Below are 16,780 nucleotides of genomic sequence, written 5' to 3'. Positions count from 1 at the left end.
ATTTAAAGGAATTTCAAAAAATAAAAGAGTATGATGGCATTTTTTTTTCATTATCTCAATTAACCTTAGATTCCAAGGACATGTGGGGTTATGCCAACTGAGGAATAGAGAAATCACAGCCCATCACACAGGTTCAAATGTTTTCTTAAGTTTTACCTTTTTTACTAATGTCAGGATTTCCTATTAGGATGCAAACCAGTTAATTTCAGTTATCCAGAAAGTTTAATAAACATAAAAGAATTTGAAGACTCTTCAAATGCTTAGCAACTATATTTTACTCATATTAACCTTATTTGTGAATGTATGTGTGTTATGTGTGTGCACAACTTGATGGATTTCTGTTTTCATGAATTTAGTTATTTTTCTCAGATAACCTCAAAGGTCTCACATTATTGCAAGTTCAAAGTTGACTTTGGTAAAACAATACTAAAAATAAGAAATCCCAATCATTTTCCAGCAAAATTATACAAGTATTGAGCAACTCAAAGTGATTCCGAAGATATGTGGTTCAGACCTGACATTTATTTGAAAAATCAATGCTAATGATTTCTTTTCTTTTTTCATTTTTTTTTCTTTTTCTTTTTTTTTTTTTCAGCTTCTGGCATTCTTGGAATAATGATTTCTTTTAGATTGCAATTTTAACAGTGTTTAGGGTCTTTGTAATCTGTTAAAAGATAAAGATAAAGCACATTTTTCTTATTTAAATAAATATAATTCAAGTTTGGAGATCTCTATTCATAAAGGAGCCTCTGAAGGTAGGAAATCAAAAGGTTTAGAACCCCTCCCACACATACCCTGTGAAGTGCCATATATAATATGTCATGTGGTAGAAAGGGCTCAGGCTTTGGGAGCTGACCGACTTCAGTGCTATGTGACTATGAGTGAGTTACTTAACTTCTCTGAACAATACTTTTCTCATCTATCAAACAGTTGATACTCTTATCTAATAGGTATGTTGTGAGATGAGCTGCACTGCTTTGTGAAGCTCCTGAATTCTACAGGTACTCAATAAGTAGCTCCCTCCTTTCCCTTCCCAAAACCAAATGGAACGTTATCAATTCCTAAATTCAGAGTGCCTTCTACAGCTGGCTAAATCATTGTTCAGAGATTTTTCTCAAACATCTTAAATGCATACCTGGTAGAAATGATTATTTTCATAATAGTACCACTAGTTAGTTATTGTCTCCCTAGAATGGAAACTTACCACTGAATTAAGGTAGAAGGAAGATAGCGAGTATGTTAATTACTCGCTATCATTACTAATGAGTCCAGAATTCCACTGGACTCATTAGTCACTGTTATAGTTTCCATTATTATTTGGGTTTAATTTGGGACCAGGAATAGAACTCAGTCATAATTTAGGATCTGCAGTTACTACATATTTTTTGTTATTTAAAAACACTTACAAATGACAATAAAAACTATTTCTATTCCAAACAATTATGATTTTTACCTTAAATAATTATTTCTCAAGAGTAAAACTTCTTGAGAAAATTTTGAGATATGAATTACTGATGAGACTAGCTTGTTCTTCCTTTTGGTCTCGAGGTTCTATATTTCTTTGTAACTGTCTTATTTGAAGAAGTATCTGGTTAATATTACTTAAAAGGAAGTATAAAAGTATTATCACTCCCCAAGTAATTTTCATAAATATACCCTTGCCCTGGTTAGACAAAGATAGTAGGAAAGTATTAATATAATCAATGATTAAGGATGCTTTATTCTAACATTATGAGTTTGTAGCACCTAAGGTGGATGGATGGCTTCCCCTGTAATGAAAGTCTGCAGTAAAGATTGGGTCAGGCTGGAAATGGTACCATAGGAGCAGAGGAACAGAATACAGCATCAGCACTCTAGAAAATTCTCCAGCGAGTGAGGTGTGGCACCTATCTTCTTTTAGTACCTTAGCTTTCCCTCCTGTTATCCCAGCTTCCCAGGCACCCTCCTCAACTGCACACCCTTCTTTCATACCTCGCTGAATTCCAAAATAATGATGTCACCACAAAATTGTTTTCAGTGATCTTTGCATCTGCAATAAAATTTTTAAAATAGATATATTTTCAAGATCAAAGGAATACATTTAAAAAATAGTATTTCAGTTATCTGCAAGAGGAGTCAGATGAAGTACAGCATGGCAGTGACCCATGAGGAAGGAAACTTTGGACCACACCATGCAGGCAGCTGATGACGATGCCCACACACAGAGCCAGCCTGACAGAACAGGTCGGAGTGCTGGCTCTGCAGGGAAAGGAGAAAGCAACACCAATGTTATGAACGTAGATGCCAAAATCTACAGCCTACAGGGAAAGTAAACAGAACTTAAGAATAAGTTCTGACTCATCATTCCATATTGTCAATCTCTTTCAGTTTTCTTTAGGGCAGCACAAACAAAAATATATTTAGCTAAAACAAGCAGGTATTCAAAACACAATGCCACATTTACATTCATTTGATCAACATTCAATTTGAATGCATTTTTGTGTTTGTGAGGTGCTTCCCTTCCACAATAATCCATTAACAAGAAATCACAACAGGAGAGATTGTACCCTTATGAACACAATCTTAAGCACTGAGCTATGAATCCCACGATTCCACACTTTCAACTTGCATTCTTGTGCTAATGTCTTACGTGTTTATTTAATCCTCCCATTATTTCCTAATTTTCATGTGCTTGCTATTACCTCTTCAACTAGATTGAGGTTTTTTGGAAGCTGAGATAGAGTTTTATACCTATTTTTTATATCTCATAGTTCAGTGTTTCAAAAATATACCTACAGTTTTGTCATGTCTTTAACTACATTACAAATTTATTGCTCAGTTTAAGTATTTTATTGGTGATAAGTCATTAATAAGCTCATAGTAGACAGATGAGCCCCAGTAAATAAATATAAGCTACAATTCTCACTAATCATCAGATTTCATAGCCTATGGCTATTATCATTTGCCCATAAAAATATAAATATTAATTCATATTGCCTAATAGCATTAAGTGCTAGAAGGATATCACTGCACTTTAAAAAGTCCAATAAAGCATCTGTTAGAGGTAAAATTATAATGTCTCTAAGTCTCCAGTGAATCTAGGTGGATGCCTAGCTAAGAAATTTATTTCATTCAGTTGGATTTCAAATATACCAAAAAGAGGAACGTTGGTCCTTAACAAGTTTACAAAATAACTAAGTCAGATTTTTGTCCTCTTGTATCCTTTCCCTCATTCGGTGCCTCGTTTCCCTGTATTTACCCACCTAGCTTAGTATTCTACCACGGTGCTGCTCCATATTGAATTATCATTTATCACTGCAATGCTTCTGCTTATCACGCACCACCTTCTCCTGCTGTACGCCTGTCTGGCTGTAATCGAAATCTCCCTCCTGGCATTTTTAATTTAATATTTAGTTTTAACACTAGGTAATTAATTTTCTTTAATGTACAACATGGGGGATATTATCCTACTTAGGGTACTCTAGGAGGTCTACGCATGGACTTCATGGAAGTCTGTGAATCCCTTGAAATTGTATAAAAATTTTGAGTGAACATACATATGCAGATGTTTTCTGGGGAGAGCATTCAGTGCTTTCCTCAAATTATCGAAGGGTCCATGACCCTCAGAAAAGTGAAGAGCCACTATCTGTTAGAACAGATTTGCACCCTGCCTCCCAGGGAACACAGGAATGTTTTCTGAGATAATGATCTTGCCTTTGTTGTTAGCTGTTTGTAGCTCAAACCATCCTCACTAAGCTCCCACCAACAACATCATGTGCTTGATACACATCACCATTTAATAACACTAGGCAAAATATTATGTTAGCAAAGTCTTATCGCCCCAAATCACTTCTATCCATACTAAAGTAGAGCCCAGCTAGATCACTACCCTAAAAAGCCCAGATCTACTTACTTTATTTACCACAAAATGAAGTAAAGAACAATTATTTTCTGGTGAAGTTAAGCAGTAGTACTATAATCTGTAGTGTTTTGTTAGTTCAGAATAAGCCAAGTGTTCACTTTTCAAAGCTATTTTTAAATTTTGTTTCTACTTATACAAAAGTTTACTGTTATTAAAATAATTATTTTGTTGTAATGTGAAGAAATATATACACAGTTGACTCTTGAACAATACAGGTTTGAATTGCATGGATTCACATATACTCAGATTTTCTTCTACCTCTGTTTCTCCTGAGACAGTAAGACCAACCCCTCATCTTCCTCTCATTCCTCAGCCTATACAATGTGAAGATGATGAGGATGAAGACCTTTATGATGACCCACTTCCACTTAATGAACAGTAAATATATGCTCTCTTCCTTATGATTTTCTTAATAACACTTTCTTTTTTTCTAGCTTACTTTACTGCAAGAATACAGTATCATAATACACATACAAAATATGTGTTAATCAACTGTTTATGTTATTGGTGAGGCTTCCAATCAACAGTAGGCTATTAATAGCTAAGTTTTGGGGGAGTCAAAAGTTATATGTCAACTTTTGACAGCATAGGGAGTCAATGCCCCTAACCTCTGGCTTGTTCAAGAATCAACTGTATATATTTTATATACATGTATATACACACATACATGTTCCCCCCCCCTTAAGAGAAGAACTTTAAAAATATTTTAGATTATTATTTAGCTCTACTTTTCATTGTCTCATACAGAATGACAATGTAGTGTTTCACACCTAATAGGTGCGGTGTGCACTGTCTGGGGGATGGACATACTTGAAGCTCTGACGCAGGTGGAGCAAAGGCAATATATGTAACCTAAACATTTGTACCCTCGTAATATGCTGAAATGAAAAAATTTTTTTTAAAAAGAGTGACGATGTAATGTTTCATCATCCTCTCCCTTAGCCTTGATATTACAGTTCCAGTTATGAAAATTACTTCTTTCTCCCAACTCAGCATTAATAGTAAAATAGGTAAGAAAAATTGAAACCCTAAAGAATTGACCAGTTATTTACCACAGTGTTTAATCTTTGCCTCACCTTCTTTTTATGTCTTGACTGAATCTCTCATATTGCAAACTGTATTTCAGTGGAGTTATAAAAAAAAACTAAAAGGTTTTAGTCTTTTTGTATAAGTTTCATAAACGTGAAAGCCATTTATGATATCAAGCTAAATTGTGAATTCAATGAAAAATAAATCTTCCAAATTACTACTTTTAGTGCTGTTGATACACGTTAGTTGATTGAATTTGTCACTTTTTAGTCAGTTTTTTGTATAAAGACACAGTCCAAGTTAACAACTTAATAATTTAGTTCTGTTTTCTACATGGTATATAAATAACGTAGATTTTGTAAAATAAATTTTCTTCAGGAATTTCAAACTGTGGCCCCCTACATTCCCTTATAGAACATTAAGCACAAAACACATATGCTTAAATTGGTGAGAAACTCAAAATTGCTGTATTGGTGTGTTGGACTCAAAATTGAGAAAACATATATTTTTTTTACCTTGCAGATGTTAATACTAGGAGTATTTTCAGCCTTCTTGTATTCAATTTTGGCTTCACTGTGACTTCCTCAGAAAACATGCTCATTTTCTTCACAGCATTTATCAATATCTGTCACTGTTAGTTTTTTGTTTGTTGCCCATCTCCTCTGTTATTTTAAAGCTCTATAAGGATAAAGATTATGTCCATGTGTTTACTAGAATATATCAATTCAGTAGCTTATACCGAGCCTACACATGTTAGAAACTCAATAACTAGCTGTTAGATGAATGAACAAGTACATTGAAACAGCACAGAAATGAGTGATCACAGCTTAGGCAGCCCTTCTCAGCTGGGTGATGTAACCTTGGGAAACCTACAACACCTGGAAGAGCTCTGCAAGCTAACTATTGTTGAAGACCACTCACAAGCCAAAAGCAGAAACTCCAAGTTCACATTGGTTTTCCCCAGGTTGTAATGTCAGAATGAGTATTTGTTTGGGGAATCAGTAACACTTGCTTTCCTATTTATTCATTCTCTGCTCTCCTCTCCTAAGGAGGCAATATAGTAAGCACCTGGCTGCTTGTAGGCCCAACAGACTGCCCACCACGTACTTGTTATTTGTTTTCAATGGAGGGACTCCATCAGGTTCACAGTTCATGTTGTGAGTGTGGCATGTTTATGTTTTAAGGATAAATAACCTTTTACATGTGCTACATATGCAGCTTTTAGGATCAATTTAGTAACAAGAAAGAGGCTAAATCATATGAAAACTAATTAGACAACAAGTTCAGAAATTCTGTTACAGGAATACACTATCAGTGAAAAGGTTGCAAGAGATTGCTCAGCAATAAGAGTACCTGCCTTTACAGGTTCCTGCGTTAATATAAGTAAAAACAAGGAGTTGGCGATTTTGAGTGGGCAATAGGATATTGTGTGGGACAAGAAAAGGTCTTCTTCCTTGAGATTTCAGACAATCAACAGGTTTAATCCCTCAAACAAAGGCAGACAAGTATGGTTAGACCAGGTTGGTGAATTATTGCAGATCTGGCTGCTTCAGTAGGCAAGCAATCGTTGAAAGTTTCCTTCAGAAGCTTATTTGTAGAAAGAGATAATAGTGCTATTTAAAACAAACATGTAGAAAAACCTCTCCATTATGATTTGAAAAGACTGTTCCAGGTAATCAATTTAAAAAAATAAATTTACCTATGGATTCTGTACAGAATTCTGGTTGATTAGATTCTCCAGTAGACAAGTAGTTTTGTTTAGCTCTTCGAATCCATCAATTTCCCCTCAAATACTATAGGAATAAATGTATATAATCCTATACTCTGTAAAGTAGAAAATGTGAGTTGGAAACAAGAAATGAGGTTGAATAATAAATATATTTGTGCTGATAGGATATTATTAGATTTCTTGAGATACAATCAAAGGTAAGCTGATTATTCAGTGCTTTAGGGAAGTATAGAGAGAACTTGGATTATTTATACTGGCAATTCTAGTTTGAGAATTGCTTACTTTATCTAAATTAGCCTCAGAAAATTACCTGGTGGTTGACTGTTACTTTTTTGCCCATGGATAATTTCTTTTCTTGTTGAAAAGGTATATTAAACCATACCTATTGTATATTCATTTATTCAATAAGTACTTACTGAGTTAGTCATTGTCCTAGGTGCTAGAGAAACAGAAGTGAACAAAATAGAGTAGAAAAAAAATCCCTCACGAAGTTTACGTCCTAATGTGGAAGGCAAATAATTACAAAAAATTAATGTTTTCTAATATATTAAAATGTATTAAGAAGACTAATAAAGCAGTGAAAGGCATAGAAAGTTCCAGAACAGGTTTGGAATTTTAGTCGGAAAAGTTGATCCATCAAGGCCTTGCTAAGAAGATGCCATTTAAGCGAAGACTTTAAAAAGGTGCAAGAGAGAACCATGCGGATGCGAGAGGGAAGAGTGATCCAGGTACAGGTGAGTAGCAAAGTCCTGAAGAGGGAGCACAGCAGGACAACACAGAGGCCGGTGCACTTGGAGTGAAAAGAGTGAAGGGAACCATAGAATGAGGTACATACAGACATGGCAGGGAACCATGTAATGAGGACATTTCAAGGACTTGGGTTTTTACTCTGAAATGGGAAGTCATTGAGTCAAAAGAGTTGAGAGTCATTGAGTCAAAAGAGTTGTAGAGGTATATTCTGATTTACATTGGATGTAAATCAGATCATTAAAGGATCATTTTGTCTTTGTGTTGAGAATAGATTGAAGGCTGCTTGGTAACTCTTGGAATAATTCAGGTGAGATGATGCTAGCTCTGATGAGGCTAGATGTAGTGAAGGAAGTGAGAAACAGGCAAATTCTGGATATATTTTAAAAATATAGCCAGCTGAATTTGCTGACATAAACTCAGGTTATAAGAAAAAGAGAGAGGTCAAGGATGAGTATAAGTTTTCATTCTGAGCAACTGAAAGCATCAAGTGGCTGTTATTGAATAATAATAAGAATGTAGATGAATATTTAGAGTGGGAAACATCAGAAGTTCAACTTTGCACACACCATCATGCCTGGCTAATTTTTCTATGTTTAGCAGGGATGGCTCTTGCTCTTGCTCAGGCTGGTGTCAAACTCCTGAGCTCGAGTGATCCTACTGCCTCTGCCTCCCAGAGTGCTAGGATTACAGGCATGAGCCACCATACCTGGCCCCTCTGTGTCTTTTTACATATTTTTCCCTGCTTCAGCTCCTGATTTTGCATGTTTAAAAAATAAAATACAGTCATGCACTCTTATAACATTTCAGTCAACAATGGATTGCATATACAATGGTGGTCCCCTAAGATTATTATATATTGTTTTTACTGTAACTTTTCTATTTTGAGATATGTTTAGACACACAAGTACTTATCATTATGTTACACTTGCCCACAATATTCATTATAGTAACATGCTGACATGCTGTACAGGTTTATAACCTAAGAGCAATAAGCTGTATAGCCATATAGCCTAGGTATGTAGTATGCTATGGCATCTAGGTTTGTATAAGGGCATTCTATGATGTTGACACAACAATGAAATCACCTAATGACATACTTCTCAGAATGTATCCCTGTTGTTCAGTGATGCATGACTGTACTTACGTTTAAATATAGCAAAACATGTATAGGACTTGTATACATTTAGAATCATGTTAAACTGTGTTATAATTTTTGCTTTATTATAATTTAGAGAATGCAAAAGAAAAATTATGATATATTGTATTTACCCATATTTTTACTCTTTCCATTGTTCATTCCTCTTTTCTGATGTTTCAAGATATTAATCACATCTTTTTGTCCTGATTTTTGATGCTTTGACATCTTGGGGCATTGTTGACCCTGGAGGGACTGCCTCTCCCAGGACTAGCTAATTCCTAAAGGTAGCAAACAACTCACCTTTCACATCCAAACCAACCAATCTAAAGCCCATTCTCCCAACAATCAACTTTATCAGGGCCACTATCCACCTGCTCTAATTATCCCAAGGCCAGGTACCAGACAGCTAGGGACAGCCTCATTCTCTGCATCCCACTGAAATTATGCAAACTAGCCAATCCTAAACCTGCCTACCCAGCCTCTCCCATTTTTTTCCTTTGGAAACAAAAATAAAGGCTCTTTGCCCACAGCCCACCCCCCACCTCCCTCTGCCTCCTAATGGACCCAAGTACTTCCCATCGTGGCCCTGCATGCCATGCAGAGCCTCCTGTTTCTAGGGATCTGTGAGTAAACACCTTCTTTCATGACAGTCATTCCTGTATTCTAGGGATCTGTGAGTATAAACACCTTCTTTCATGACAGTCATTCCTGTATTTGTGTGTCTTATCATATCTGATTTAAAAAAATCCTGGATACCCTTAAAAAATTATTTAATCATTTCCTTTCTATTTAGTGAACTTCCTTTAGTCATTCTTTTAGGATAGGTCTGCTGGTGATAAATTTTGTGAATTTTTCTTCAACTGTGAATACGTTGCTTTTCCTTTCATTCTTAAAAGGTATTTCCCCTGGTATATGATTTTGGCTTGATGGTTCTTTTCTTCCAGCAGATGAAACCTCCTTCTCAGAAGTGGAAGTCAATACTTATGTCTTAATACTTGTGCTTAGTGTACAGCAATTTGCTGTCCATCTGTTTTTAAGTTTTTTCCACAAAATGTGAATACCTTGAGGTTTTTATTCAAGTACAACTCCAAAATGCCAAGCATGCTTTTTGGTCAATAGGAAATATGTCACAAAAACTTGTAGAACAAACTGATCTTGAAGAAATAATATTCTGATACTTAAAGCAATATTCAATACTTATTCTGTCCAAAGAATTTCAAGTTATCAACTCCCTAGAAATGAGCACTTTTAATTTATGAATAACTCTTTTTTTGAGATAGGGTCTCACTGTGGTGCCTGGGTCAGAGTTCAGTGGTGTGATCATAGCTCACAGCAACCTCAAACACCTACGGTTAAGCAATCTTCCTGCCTCGGCCTCCTGAGTAGCTAAGATTACAGGTGTGCACCACCACGCTCCGGTAAGTTTTCTAATTTTTGTAAGACAGGGTCTTGCTCTTGCTCAGGATAGTCTCACACTCCAGAGCTCAAGTGATCCTTCTGCCTTGGCCTCCCAGATGCTAGGATTCAGGTATGAGCTACTGCACCCAACCATTAATAACTTTCTTTTACTAAGATATTCATTTCTAGGAGATAAGTAAAACTTAACACTTTACAAAAGGAAAGGAGAAGTGAATCTTTGGTTCTGCTTTTATTCAAGTCAAGTGTCTATCCTGCTAAAATTACTAGAAAAATTGTCAACTCTAAAATTTATTTTTTCTTCTTTCTCAACTTCCATCCACAGGTTCACTAAGGATTCTGGAGCAAAATCAAAAAGTCAAATTAGTTGGCCATATAGAAGTAGATAAAATTTGAAGAAGATAAAATTTCAGGAAAACTCTATATTATTCTCAACATTTTTGTACTATTTTACATTTATCATAAAATATTCAGATAAAATAGGATAAAACATAAAACACAAACTGTTTATCTTTTCTCCTACTAAATATGTAAATATTATTTTTAATGAGCTGCAGCTGAAATATTTGATTTGTACTTCATGGTTCTCTGTGTTTACCTAAGAATAACAGAACATATGTATCTTGAAAAACACAGAATATCAAAGGGTTCCTCCATTTGCCTTCAAAGAAAGTAAAGGGAAAAACAGGAAAAGAATACTTAACATTTTCCAACTTTTGAACCCTGTTACATCTCTTATTATATTTTTACATTTCACTTTCATGGTTATTTTAAAACCGTTATACTTTGCTTTAGCAAACAAGAGATGATGAAAGCATTTTCTCGTGATCATAACGTAAACAAAAAAACTTAGCTCCACTTAAAAAATCTTCCAAGAGCTGTAAGAAAAACAAAACATTAATGAGTCACAGTGTCAGTGAATGATAGAATGCTAGCAAAAGAGAGGCTTCTGATGACTTCTTAGTTAAGGTACCAGGAAAATCTGATATTGCATTTTGTATGAACTACTAGGGAAAGAGACAAAAAATTATAATTTCTGGGCTAGTGTTTCCCAAACAGTTCTTTAAGATGTTAATAGTTGTCTTTTGATAAAAGGATTTTTAAAATATAAATATAATGGGAAACACTGGGTTGAACTAAGCACAGTAGTCAGATTATTTCTATGGAGCTCTCACTTCTCTGCCGTTATTCAGCCTATTCAGGCTATATGCTGTTACATTTCCCAAACCTGAAAAATGGAATGTGCTGCTGTTGATTCTCCACTAGTTACTGTTGCCCTTCCCACAGGCTTCCTCTCACAGAGCCATAATCATGCTGGACAAACCTCCCATAGTCCTAATTTCTAAAGTAATTTCAATTTTTCCAGGGTCCTTTAGTCCAGGGCTCTAAATTGGCATTTTTTTAAAAAACTATCTTTTTATTGTTGATTTATAATTTAACAGCATTTTGTCTAGAGAATATGATCTAGGTAATACTGATTTTGAAAATTTTTATTAAAAATTTCTTTGTGAAGTTTCTAAATATTTTGTAGTCTTAACCAATTTTTTTTCTGTTGCTTTGAGCTATCAGTTTCTGATAGAAGTGTTTTTAAATATCCCATGATTACATTTTACAAAGTACTCATATCTAGAGTATATATTTTTTAAAAAACTCTCATAAATCAGTAAGGAAAAAGCAGACAGCCCAATAGAACAGTGGATAAAAGACTTTATTTAAAAGGCACTTCACAAAAGAGGGTATTCAAAGAACCAGTACATGTATGAAGAGGTACAACTCATTCACTGAAATAAAGGTTAAAACGATGAATACCAGTACATGCCTCAGAATGGTTAGAATAAAAAAGTGTTGGTAAGGATGTAAAGCAGTCAGATTTCTCATACACTGCTGGTAGGAGTCTAAACTGCTACATTAGACTACTGTTTGCCAGTATGTACTAAAGTTAAACATGTGCATAGACATATTACGCAGTAATTTCACTTCTAGGAAAATCTCCTAAAGGAAATGCACATGTAACTTCATCAAAAGACACATATGTGAATGTTTATAGTAGCTCCATTTATGAGATGCAAAGTCTGTAAACAACTGAAATATTCATCAACAATAGAATGCAAGCACAAATTTTGGTATACTCATCCATGCAAATTATGCTTACATCCAACAGTTGGGTATAGTTCCCAACATGATGTTGGAAGACAGAAGCTAGACCCAAAAGAGTCTTAGTTTATTATCCCATTTCTATAAAGTTAAAATGCAGTCAGAACTGTCCTATAGTATTGGATTTCAGGATAATGTTTACCCTTGGGTTCTAGTAACTAGAAGATGAACAGGGGCTTTTGGAATCTAATGAACTCTTTCTTGATCTGAGCACTGGTTATGCAGTTCAGTATATGGAAATTCATTGAACTGTACACTTATGATTTCTTTATCTTTAATGCAAGTATGCCATGTATAGAAAATTATACTAAAAATAAAACCATCCATTAATGGTTTTGTCATAATGGTTTTGTTTGTTAATGTCAAGTTGAAATTCTGTCAATTTTGCTATATTTTAAGCTAAATTACTAGGTATACACATATATGTTCATGAAAATTATATCTTTTTGTGGGTTTCTCATTTTGTTCCAAATAATATTTTTGTCTTAAGTTCTATTTTTTCTGATACTAAAATTATATCACCAGCTTTCTTCTGGGAGCATTTACCTGGTATGTATTTTGCCGCAACCTTTTTGTGTCATTTTGTTTTAGGTATGTCTCTTGTAAGTAGCATACAGCTGAAGGCTTTATTAATTTTTATTTTTTTTTGTTTAACCTGATTTCAAAATTCTCTGATTTTAATAGATGAATCAATTCATTTAACTTTAGTGCAATTTCTATTATATTTGAAATTATTTCAATCTTTTGTGTATTCAGCTTACTATTCTTTCCTTTTCTCCCCCCGCCCTTTACTGCCTTATAATGGAATGATAAAATTTTCTTTCTTTTTTTCACTTTTACTCTGTTGGTTTGAAAGCTATCAATTACATATTGAAGAGAAGTTTACCATTCAGCTGTTTGGTCTCTTTGTAGCTAAACAGTGTTTCTCTCCGGTTGTACTTCATATTTTTCATTCATCCTATTGAGCTATTTTTACTGTATTATGCTGAGTTGGAGATTTATTTATTAACTATTTTTACTGAAGTTTGGTATATGTACAGGTAAGAGCACATATTTTAAGTGTACATTTTGATTAATTTTTACAAATTAAACATCTGTGTACTTATACTCAGATCAGGGTATAGAATATTACCAACACCCTATTATAGTAGCCTACCATATGTACACCCCCAGTCATTACCTTCTAACAAGATAACTACTCTTCTGACTTTTATAACATAGAGTTTTATCTGGTTTTTTAAAAATTTCATATAAGTGGAGTCATACAGTGTCTGGCTTCTTTTGCTTAGCATTATGCCTGTGACATTGATCTATTTTGTCATATAAACTCTTGTTAATATTTTCAGTGCTATATAGAATTCCATTGTAAAAATATATCACAACTAATTGATCCATGCTACTATTGATTAATACTTGGGCTATTACAAATCATCTTCCTATGAATATTCTTATGATGGCTTTTAGTAAACATATGCATGAATGTTCTTCCATATATACCTAGAGAGGGATTTGAATTGATAGGTCATGTGTTAAATGACTTTCCAACGTAGTTGTATCAATTTGCACTCTCTCCAGCAAGGTATGAGAGTTCCAGTTGTTTATTTTCCTTTTCAGTACTTGGTAATGTCATCTTTTTCACTTTAGCCATTCTAGAGAGTATTTCATAATTTTTATGTGCATTTTACTGGTGAACAAAGTGTTGAAGAAATTTATAAATGCTTATTAGCCATTTGGAAATACCTTTTATGAAGTGCCTGTTCTATTTTCTCATTTAAAATGTTTGTTTTTCTTATTGATTTTAATACGTTCTTTATGGATTTTGGATACACGTTAGACATATATATTAAAAATATTTTCTAGTGTGCTGTATCTTGTCTTCTCAGATCTCTCTCCATTGTTACTCCCAACGCATGAGGGAAATATAGCACCCCTGTAGATCAGAATGACTTGCCCAAGGAGAGAACTTTATGGATAAGTCAGGAAAATATTTTTTTGTTGTTGCTAAACTGGCAATTTCTATCAATGCTAATAAAGCCTCACAATGAGACTGAAGCTGCATTTTGAGACAGGTGAGTAAATGCTGTAGTTTTGGCGCTAAGAGAGATATTGTATGCTAGCTTCACTCAATCCCTAGGCTCGTTAGGCAGGATTGGCTCCTAGGACAAAACGAACACTGGACATCAATTGGATAGCCTAAACTAGGGTATGATCAGCAATGCACATGTTTAAATTAGTTTCTCTTTTAAGATTCAGTAAATGAATGTTGATCTCTCATTGGACAGATGAGAATCAAAACATGAGAGTTAGCCAGTGCTGGGTTCAAATTCTGTCTATACCACTTACTAGTTGAATGAACATAGTCAAATAACTTAGTTTTTCAGTTTCCTTATCTGTGAAATATGGCTGATAATGCTGATCTCCTACAGTTTCTATGAGGATTAAATAAGATCTAATATAGAAAGCACCTGATTTAGTACCTGGCACAAGTTAGTAATTGCTCAATAGCTATTATTAATAGAAGGAGAATAAGTAGAGTCAGGCTTTACCTCATTTTTGCAGCATGTGAGTCAAACACAGGCAGGTATCCATCACTTATATTTTGTAATTCACTTTCAAAGCACTGGGTCCCAAGTTTAGATGAGATTTATAGATCACTGGGCAGCCCAAAAGCAAAGGTTTCAGTGTTGACCCAGTGCAGTGGGAGGACCTCCAGAATTTCCAGAGCTCACATTCCGAGCTGAATCCAATCATTTTTACAGTTATTTTGAAGCCTTTAAAAAATTCGTTATAATTTTTGAAAAAATCTTCCATTAAAAAGGGACTATGTATATAATAGGGCAGATGTTTGCTCACAAGCCCACTTTTTGTTCTCCCTGTTAAGTTAGGAACACGGTTTCTGACAACATAGAAAAATATTATTCAACATCCCCACCTACTGGTAACTCTAAATAATGATATTATTCAATTTTTTAACACTATCTTGTGTCAGACCACTCTCCATTGTTATTTCCTAAAGCATCAGGGGAAAATAGTGCCCCTTTGGGTCGCAATGACTTGTCTAAGGAGAGTGTCATGGATAAGTCAAGAAAACAAAGTCAGTTCAGCAGAAGAGCAGAAAAATCTTGGTTTTATAGACATAAAACACTATGAATGCTATCAGTAATCCTCATCCCCTGGCTTTTCTATCCCCCAGCCCCCAGCACTCTTTATCCCGTGCATCCTCTATTATTTTGCCTTTTTCCATACCTATGCCCTGGTAACCTATTATATAATTTATTCAAGCACAATGTCACTAAATTGTCTATGTTCTTGGCTAGAATATAAAGTCCTCAAGGACAGGATTTTTTATGTTTTGTTCACTGATGAATCCCAAATGCCCAGTATATACTCAGTGCTCAGTAAGTATTTGTTGAATATTTGAATGAATGAGTTTACTTTGAATTAATAAGGTTGCAGTATCTACTGCTGAAAAGATATGGGGCCTTGAGAAGTAAGTTTACTTCAGTTTTAGAGAGAAAAATATGTTAAATCTTAGCTCAAAATTCTATGAATGTGAAGATGTCTTCTCTGCTATATTTATTTGGACCAAAACACTATAGTCAAGACAGCAAATCCTGAGAACAAAAACTTTTCTAAATAACATACAGTCACCATCATTGTTATTGTCATTTATTATCATAGTTATCATCATCATCATCTTTGTAAACTGCTTGCAAACCCAAATTAAAAAGCAAGAATAGAGATTCAGGCTGAATGTCCAGCGGGTGCTGCCTCTGAAAAGAATAGATCACTACACTGATGGCAGGGATTTTGTGCAAAGTAGTTCAGAGGCCCTTGGGTAGACTACAGACTGTGACAAAAGGTGCAGAATCTCTGATTTGTACAGACTGGATTCGTCACAAATTTACCAGGTCAAGAATTCCGGATAAAGTGTTTCAGCCTTCACCTGAAGATCATGAAAAATATGGTGGGGATCCACAGAACCCTCATAAACTACATATTGTTACCAGAATAAGAAGTACAAGAAGACGACCATATTGGGAAAAAGATGTAATAAAGATGCTTGGATTACAAAAAGCACATACCCCTCAAGTTCACAAGAACATCCCTTCAGTGAATGCAAAACTGAAAGTGGTTAAACATTTGATAAGAATCAAGCCCCTGAAGTTGCCACAAGGACTTCCAACAGAAGAAAACATGTCTAATACGTGCCTCAAGAGCACTGGGGAATTAGTAGTGCAGTGGCATCTGCAACCTGTTGAGGAGGAAACAATTAAGTCCTAATGCCAGAGTAGCTCCAGATTTAAAAATGCAAGTCATTTTTATTTAAAATGATGAGAATGTTTTCATTAAAATTTGTTTTAAGTACCAAAAAAAAAAAGCAAGAATAAACTTCACCAATACAGTTCTTTTTTATTATTATTGTTCATTCTCTCTAACTATCTAACTACATTTTCATACCCATGAACCATCCCAGCTTTATGCCTCCCTCCTCACTACCCTTCCCAGCCTCTGCTAACCATCATTCTACTCTGTGTCAATTCAATCTTTTTGTAAGACAGTAGCCAAAACATTGTCTCAACTTATTTTCATTCATTATTTCTGTAACAGTTTTGCTTTTTGAGCCAATTAACTTATCCTAGTTTGCTGAGTACTTTTACAC

At 34.7% G+C, this 16,780-nt stretch overlaps 1 pseudogene; it reads left to right on the top strand.

Annotated features, from left to right (window-relative positions):
* The first annotated feature begins 15,859 nt into the window (after positions 1-15,859).
* On the top strand, positions 15,860-16,492 carry LOC105865343 (large ribosomal subunit protein uL30m pseudogene; annotated as a pseudogene).
* Positions 16,493-16,780: the final 288 nt, after the last annotated feature.

Source organism: Microcebus murinus, chromosome 5 (genome assembly GCF_040939455.1).
Source record: "Microcebus murinus isolate Inina chromosome 5, M.murinus_Inina_mat1.0, whole genome shotgun sequence".
Taxonomy (NCBI): Eukaryota; Metazoa; Chordata; class Mammalia; order Primates; family Cheirogaleidae; genus Microcebus; species Microcebus murinus.
This window is presented reverse-complemented; position numbering and strand designations above follow the sequence as displayed.